We start from the raw sequence: 8,937 nt of genomic DNA on the forward strand, positions 1-8,937 counted from the left end.
CGAATTACTGCCCCCCAGTGCCCCGAGCAGCCTCCCACGTGCCATCTGCTGCTGCCTGCCTGCCTGCCTGCCTGCCTGCTGCCACCGTGCCCTGCCATTTGGTGCCTGCACATCAGCCATCTGCAGGGGTCCAGTTGCTGTGTCCACCCCTGCTGGAACAGTAGACTCCCGACTGGGATACCATCGCTCCACAGCCCAGCCCCAGGACCCAGTTGCCCACCCACGCCTGCCTCGGGGGTCGCCATGTCGGGGCAAGCACCATCTGAGACCAGTGGCGACCCCCAGCCAGAGAGGCAGAGGGCCACCAGCTTTAGTGAGAAGGAAGTTGGTGTCCTGGTGGAGCATGTCCTGGGGCATTATGATGCCCTCTTCGGAAGACCACACGCCAACAAGGAAGGACGGGAGAGGATCTGGGACGATGTAGTGGTTGCCATCAACGCGGAGGGGGTGGCAACCCGCGACATCAAGCACATCAAGAAGCGCTGGGAGGACTTGAGGGCCAGGACCCTCAATAAGGCCTGGCGCCTCGCAGAGGGGGGCCGGGCACGCCTGAGTGACATCCAGATGAGGGTCCTGGAACGCGTAGACCCAGCGCTCCACGCCCAGATCCTTCGGAGGCAGACCCATCTGGAGTTGGCCGGTAAGTGGCCAAGCATTACTGTGTGAGACAGGGCATGTTGCAGTGTGCTGGTTGTCTGATACCTGCCTGTATGTGTGACATAGGCCATGTACGTATGTGTGTGTGCAGGGACATCATGGTCAGGCATGTGAGTACAGTGATGTGTGAACCACATGGTTGGTGCATGTGTTCTATTGCAACATGGGGGGCTCTGTGCGGAATGGACACATGGAAGTATGGCAGTCTCTGTTCCTGGACATGGGTGGGGGTGAGGGTTGGGTGCTGGTCCCATGTACACGTATGGTGTCCATGTGTGTGTGTCTGACCTGCGTGTCTGTGACTTGTAACTGCCATGGATGCATGACACATGTCTGTGACAATGTTCAGATTCACTGATGCAGCCTAGTCATCCTTGTATCCACTGCGTCTGTGGTGTACGAGGCCAGATGGATGGAACTACGGTGAGGTGTGTGCATGTGATGGCAAGACCCATGATGCATGTGAGTTTAAAACCAACATTGTATGAATCATGAGTCCCTTGGTCATGTATGCCAATGTCCATGGCATGCGCCATGGCTGTTACTGTATGTGTTTTGCCTGCACTGACCCATGTGTTGTGGAGGGACATGATGCAAGTGATGTATGACAGTGCCACTCATCTGCTGTTGCTTTCTGTCTAGGGGACCATTGTACAGTACCCTGATGCTTGTGTTCTATGTCTCCCTCTACACAGTGGCAAGTGAAGAAGAGGGCGGAGAAGGCGCTGTGGAGCAGAGCAGCGGGGATGCCACCACGGCTGCAGCGGAAGGGGTGGGTGAGCCCCCACAGGGGCTTGCACCGGCGGAAGATGGCGTGGAGACATCCAGGTTGGTGGTTTCCACAGAGGGGGAGGAGGCCGCTTCTGAGCCATAAATGGGGCCTGGTGGGGGCATCCCCGCTGGTGCAAGTGGTGCAGTCCAGGGCCAGGGGCAGGAGGCAGCACAGGTCGCCGTGGAGGTGCCTGTGCATGTCACTGTCCCTGACACTGTGACTGCACCACCATGCACCAGCCGGGATGCCCCATCCCAGGCCCGTCCGCAGGTAGGGGAGATGTCCATGTCATCTGACACTCCTCTACCTGCGGACGAGGGGACCCCTGGCCGTGTGGAGAGGGTCCTGATTGGTGTCGCGTTGCGCACGGCTGGCATTCGTGATGAGGTGCATGCTTCCCGGGAGGAGCATGCACATCATCACGAAGAGCACCGTGCGTACGTGAACCATTTGGGAGCCGCCATGGTCGGGGGTTTCCTACATGTGTGTGGCCTTCTGGCGACCCTCTCCTCCTCTGTGGGGGCTATGCGCCAGTCGTGCTCCATGCCGTCTTCCGGCCCAGATGCCACCAGGGCCCCCTGTGGACCTGCCCTGACCAACGCAGCCAGCTCGGTGGGGACCCCATCCCTGCCACAGTCGGGAGTCGAAGGTCCAGCAGGGGTGGACACACCAGCAACTGTCCCCCTGCAGATGGAGGATGTGCCGGCATCATCTGGCAGGGCACGTGCACGACGGCATCGGTGGATTCCATCAGCCTGGATGCCGTCGTGCTGGCAGAGGCAGTGGCGTCGGAGGCAGCAGCAGGCTCGACGTGGGAGGCATCATGGCTCGGGGCCATCAAGATCAGAGGGGCAGGCATCGGCCGGAGGGCAGGAGAACCCTGGGATGGCAGTGTCTTCCGTGTGGGAGCAGTTGGTCCAGCGGATAGGTGCGGAGCGGCAGCGGGCGGAAGAGGAGCGGCTCACCATGGTCAGGGCGGAGTTCTCCATGCGTCGGGCGTTGAGGCGGGCTGAGTGCCTCGAGGAAGCTCGCAGGGAGTTTGAGCTGGACACGGGGTTGTCCCTGCGAGACCTCGGGGCCAGGACAGAGTCCCGCCTCCGGGACATCGACATGGAGTTCGATGATGCCCTGGCCGGCAACATCACAGAGTGAGCCGCAGGACTTGCCCGCTGCCATTGTATATAGTTCTTTAGTTAGTTAGTGTTAGGTTTCCTTTATTTTTTAAGTTTATTTTGGACCGCTCGGACAATGGCCACTTTTCTGTATATATTTTTTTCATTAGTTAGTAGTAGTAGGTTTCATTTATGGTGTTGGGCTCATGGACCCTGGGATATTCTTGTACATAGTTTGGAAAACATTTGTTGGATTTATATTTCTGTTCACCATGAGGCAATGGTTTTTCCTTATTTTTTCCCCCCATTATTTTGCTTTGGACTACATTAGTTTTTGGATTCCTTTGTTTTTTGATTTTTTCTATTAGTTCTCAGACATGGACCATTTGTTTTGTCATCCCCATTGTTGTGTGTTTTATTTCTTTACTTCATTTTCATCTTTAATACATATATTTATTACTTACATTTGTGGTATTTTCTCATTGGTTTCATGCATGTCATGATATGGGTTTTGACATTCACTTGCACCCATTGTGTATGTGTGTGTGACGGACATGTGTTCATTTACATACTTGCCATTGGGGTTGTATCATGTAATTGCATCTACTATGTGGGTGGATGCAATCCTTGGCTGGGTGTTTGTGCTGGGTATGCTGCCCATTACTGCCATGATTGCGTTTCGTCAGGACCTGGGGGCAGGGGGACATGAGTGGGGGCCTGCTGGGGGGTGGGGGTGCAAGGGGACATGGTTGGGGGCCTGCTGGCAGGTGCCCCACAGTGCTGGGGGGTGGGGGTGCAGGGGGACATGAGTGGGGGCCTGCTGGGGGGTGGGGGTGCAAGGGGACATGAGTGGGGGCCTGCTGGGGGGTGGGGGTGCAAGGGGACATGGTTGGGGGCCTGCTGGCAGGTGCCCCACAGTGCTGGGGGGTGGGGGTGCAGGGGGACATGAGTGGGGGCCTGCTGGGGGGTGGGGGCGCAGGGGGACATGAGTGGGGGCCTGCTGGGGGGTGGGGGTGCAAGGGGGCATGAGTGGGGGCCTGCTGGGGGGTGGGGGTGCAAGGGGACATGGTTGGGGGCCTGCTGGCAGGTGCCCCACAGTGCTGGGGGGGTGGGGGTGCAGGGGGACATGAGTGGGGGCCTGCTGGGGGGTGGGGGTGCAGGGGGACATGAGTGGGGGCCTGCTGGGGGGTGGGGGTGCAAGGGGACATGAGTGGGGGCCTGCTGGGGGGTGGGGGTGTGGGGGACATGGTTGGGGGCCTGCTGGCAGGTGCCCCACAGTGCTGGGGGGTGGGGGTGCAGGGGGACATGAGTGGGGGCCTGCTGGGGGGTGGGGGTGCAAGGGGACATGAGTGGGGGCCTGCTGGGGGGTGGGGGTGCAAGGGGACATGTGGCTTGGCTGGGGGGCATGCCCATGGTGGATGGGCTGTCTGCGGGACATGACCAGGGGTGCAGGGTAGTCCCCTGTGGTGTGGGCTGCCTGCAGAGGTCCTGGAGGGGGTAGAGGGGAGACCTGGGAGGACCCACACTGGCAATTCACCTCTTCAACTTCCCGCACACCCACGTAATACACTGCCCCACTTGCACAGGCCCAATCGCGTGTAGAATTTCTCGCGCACCCCTGAAATACACGCGCCCAGGCTATTCGCGTGTAGAATTTCTCGCGCACCCCTGAAATACACGCGCCCAGGCTATTCACGTGTGGAACTTCACGCGCACCCCTGAAATACACGCGCCCAGGCTATTCGCGTGTGGAACTTCACGCGCACCCCTGAAATACACGCGCCCAGGCCAATCGCGTGTAGAATTTCTCGCGCACCCCTGAAATACACGTACCCTGCTGAAATCGCGTGTAGAATTTCTCGCGCACCCCTGAAATACACGCGCCCAGGCTATTCGCGTGTGGAACTTCACGCGCACCCCTGAAATACACGCGCCCAGGCTATTCGCGTGTGGAACTTCACGCGAACCCCTGAAATACACGTAGCCCGCTCCCCCAGGCCCGATCGCGTGAATAAGTTCACGCGAACCCCTGAAATACACGTAGCACGCTCCCCCAGGCCCGATCGCGTGAATAAGTTCACGTGAACCCCTGGAATACACGTAGCCCGCTTGCCGTGCTGGTACAGGGTTAGCGCAGCCCTTTGCGCTGGATTGGGGATTTTGATGGCTTTTCCCTGCGCGGAAGGCGTTCTTGGGGGCGTAACTGGCGCTGCTGCAAGGTCGCTGCGCCACTATGCGCCACGGCTGGGTTTGGTGGCTGGAATCCATGAATACGCTGTGCGCGGAAATGGGTTTTGGCGCACGCGGCTGGCGCAGGGATTCGCACGCGCACACTGTGCGCCAGCCGCGTGCGCCACTTGTGCGCTGAATTCTATGAATTACCCCCATAGTGTTTTTGGAATAAGACGACAATTGGACTACTGTGCTGGAATGGTGAAATTCACTATAAACTCACAGGAAGATCCACAAGAATTTCTAATGTACTTACTACAAGTACTGGAAAACAAAAACATTCCTATAAATGAAATCTTTCAGATTTCATACATGTGGAAACATACATGTACTCTCTGCAACAATGTGACACAAGAAGAAATCCCCAATGAACGCTTCATATATATATCAATACCAAATTGTAAATCCATTCCATTTCAGCAACTTGTACAAAATTCAAACCATGGTAGATTATGCTCTACCTGCAATTCAGATAATCGCTCCACGTTAGTAATACAAACACATAGTAAATACGTAATACTAATGCTTCTACGTTACAATGCAGATGGTACCAAAAACAACTGCAAACTGACTGGATTCACACATGGTCAAATATCACTTGATAAGAAAACCTTCACAACAATAGGTATAATCTACCACGCAGGAGCCACAACCAATTCAGGGCACTACACTGCATATATAAAAAATAAATGTGGATGGTTTGAATGTAATGATAGTACCATTACTCTAATGCAGAGATTACCAGCAAATCTTACAAATGCTTATTTGATGTTCTTAAAACCAAAATTTGATAAATAAACTGTATTTAAACCTTTAAGTAAATTTGTGTTAAAAAAATACAAACAAACAAATAAACTGTAGCATAACAGAAAAAGGTTTTTTTTTTAATCCAACATGGATTTTCTTTTCTCCCACAGACCCAATGATTTTAGCAACAAATACAGAAACTGAGCAAATTGCACAGTACTCTGATTTGTACTCTACTAAATATGAGGGTCGAAAAAACATAAAAGTATATTGCTTATACAATGTAATAAGTCATTTCAAAATACTAATACTAACATGCTATTTTCTTTTATCACAGAAATGAAGAAGAAAAACATGGACTCCCATTACTAGACCAAACAGTAAGTATACAATAATAAGGAAAACCATAGCAGCATATCACATCCATATTATCTAATACCTTTGTTCCTTATACATTTGTTTTTCACCCAAAGTTATAAGAAAATATGAATGTGATATGCTGCGGTGGTTGTTGCCAGGGCATAGAGTCTTGGGTGCATGGCCAAATGGCCATGCACCCAAGACTCTATGCCCTGGCAACAACCACCGCAGCATATCACATCCATAGAGTCAAACATTTCAACTATGATCTATGGGAAACTTTTAATGTCCGCGAACAATGTGAGTGTTCTTAGAACACTTTGAACTTGCCAGTGAACAATACGGACACCGTTTTCAGGACACCCCCTACGAACATTTCAGAACAACGCGATAGTTCTTAGGACACATTCAACTTGACAGAGAACAATAGGGACAGCGTCCTCAGGACACCCCCTACGAACACACCCCGGACACCGCGAGTGTTCTTAGAAGCGTCTTCAGAACACCACCATCTTGTTTATTTGCGGACATTTCAGGACACCGCGAGTGTTCTTAGGACACATTCAACTTGACAGAGAACAATACGGACAGCGTCCTCAGGACACCCCCTACGAACACTCCCCGGACACCGCAAGTGATCTTAGAAGCGTCTTCAGAACACCCCCATTTTGTTTTTTTGCGAACATTTCAGGACACCACGGGTGTTCTTGGAACACATTCAACTTGACAGAGAACAATACGGACAGCGTCCTCAGGACACCCCCTACGAACATTCCAGGACACCGGGAGTGTTCTTAGACCTAAGAACACTCGCGGTGTCTTGAAATGTTCACAAATAAACAAGATGGTTGTGTTCTGAAGAAGCTTCTAAGAACACTCCCGGTGTCCTGGAATGTTCGTAGGGGGTGTCCTGAGGACGCTGTCCGTATTGTTCTCTGTCAAGTTGAATGTGTCCTAAGAACACTCGCGGTGTCCTGAAATGTTCGCAAATAAACAAGATGGTGGTGTTCTGAAGACGCTTCTAAGAACACTCGCGGTGTCCGGGGAGTGTTCGTAGGGGGTGTCCTGAGGACGCTGTCCGTATTGTTCTCTGTCAAGTTGAATGTGTTCTAAGAACACCCGCGGTGTCCTGAAATGTTCACAAATAAACAAAATGGGGGTGTTCTGAAGACGTTTTTGAGAACACTCCCAGTGTCCTGGAATGTTCGTAGGGGGTGTCCTTAGGACGCTGTCCGTATTGTTCGTTGTTAAGTTGAAAGTGTTCTAAGAACTATCGCGTTGTTTTGAAATGTTCGTAGGGGGTGTCCTGAAAACGGTGTCCGTATTGTTCGCTGGCAAGTTCAAAGTGTTCTAAGAACACTCACATTGTTCGCGGACAGTAAAAGTTTCCCATAGATCATAGTTGAAATGTTTGACTCTATGGATGTGATATGCTGCGGTGGTTGTTGCCAGGGCATAGAGTCTTGGGTGCATGGCCATTTGGCCATGCACCCAAGACTCTATGCCCTGGCAACAACCACCGCAGCATATCACATTCATATTTGCTTATAACTTTGGGTGAAAAACAATTGTATAAGGAACAAAGGTATTAGATACTATGGATGTGATATGCTGCTATGGTTGTCCTTATTATTGTATACTTACTGTTTGGTCTAGTAATGGGAGTCCATGTTTTTCTTCTTCATTTCTGTGACAAAAGAAAATAGCATGTTAGTATTAGTATTTTGTAATGACTTATTACATTGTATAAGCAATATACTTTTATTTTTTTTCGACCCTCATATTTAGTAGAGTACAAATCAGAGTACTGTGCAATTTTCTCAGTTTCTGTATTTGTTGCTAAAATCATTGGGTTTGTGGGAGAAAAAAAAAATCCATGTTGGATTAAAAAAAACGTTTTAGTTTTTGTGGAACAGAATATGTGTTTAGATGGGGAGTGTATAGTGAGCGAAGTCTACTATATTCTAAAATGCACGGAATATCAGCGTTTACTTTACTTGCATCAAAGTTGATTAGAAATAGACCGTCAAGTGTACGTAAGCGTGATAGTGCTACGTAGCTCATGGCTTCTTTAAAGACTATGTTATCAATATCTATCATTGCTTTGTCTAGGGTAAGACCTTGTGATTTATGAATCATGACTGCGTATGCAAGAGTTAGAGAAAATTGTTCTCTGCGTACATACATATCTTTGAAGAGAAGGAATCTAGCTGTTGAGCGTCCTATCCGTTTTACTTCTGAAAGTTTGTCAAAGAGTATATTGACAAACTGAATTTTGTTGTCACGTGGGTATGTTTGAAAGCCAACAACTGTACCCAGTGCTCCATTAACTAGTCCTTGGTCCACGTCAAGGTTACGTTTAAGCATTACTCTGCAATTTAAGGATAATTTTAACATCTTTTCTAAGCCTGCTGTGTTTGAGATTGATTTTTCTAAATTATTTAGTCTTGTTGTGGCTTGGTCACACATGGGTAGTGTCATACCATGTACATCTAGTTTGTCTGTGGCGCTAATTTCCATTATTGGTTGCATTTCTTTACTTAACATTATTTCATTGAATTTGAGACAGCTTGCAAGAGTTGGCATTAAGGCCATACAATTGACATTTTTGTGGGCTAATTGTTCCATAACATCTGTAGCACATGCATTATCGCCATAAAGTGCATTAATGTGCCGGGTTTTCAATGTTGCGTCTGCTTCTTTAGAAAGTATACCAACTCTCAAACTTTTTAAAATGTTGGCATAAGTTAGATCTGCAGATTGGCACATGTTTTCTGTTAATTCTCTGTATTGGAAATGTTGCCAAAGGTTGACATTTCCAATGCTGCCAACAGTTTTACGGCAGAGTTTGTGCCCTAATGTTTTAAAAATAGGTTCACCTTTTACTGGTGTTAATTGAAGCAGATCTCCAAAAACAATAATGTGTTTTCCTGCAAAGAGCTCTTCATAGTCTGTTTTGAGTACTTCTTGTAATCTGAGGTGAATCAAAGCTAACATCAGGTTGGAGACCATGCTCACTTCATCTATTAGTAGCATTTTCATTTGTTTCAATACTCT

The sequence above is a fragment of the Ambystoma mexicanum genome, chromosome 5p (genome assembly GCF_040938575.1).
Source record: "Ambystoma mexicanum isolate Mex_15411 chromosome 5p, UKY_AmexF1_1, whole genome shotgun sequence".
In the NCBI taxonomy this organism is placed as follows: Eukaryota; Metazoa; Chordata; class Amphibia; order Caudata; family Ambystomatidae; genus Ambystoma; species Ambystoma mexicanum.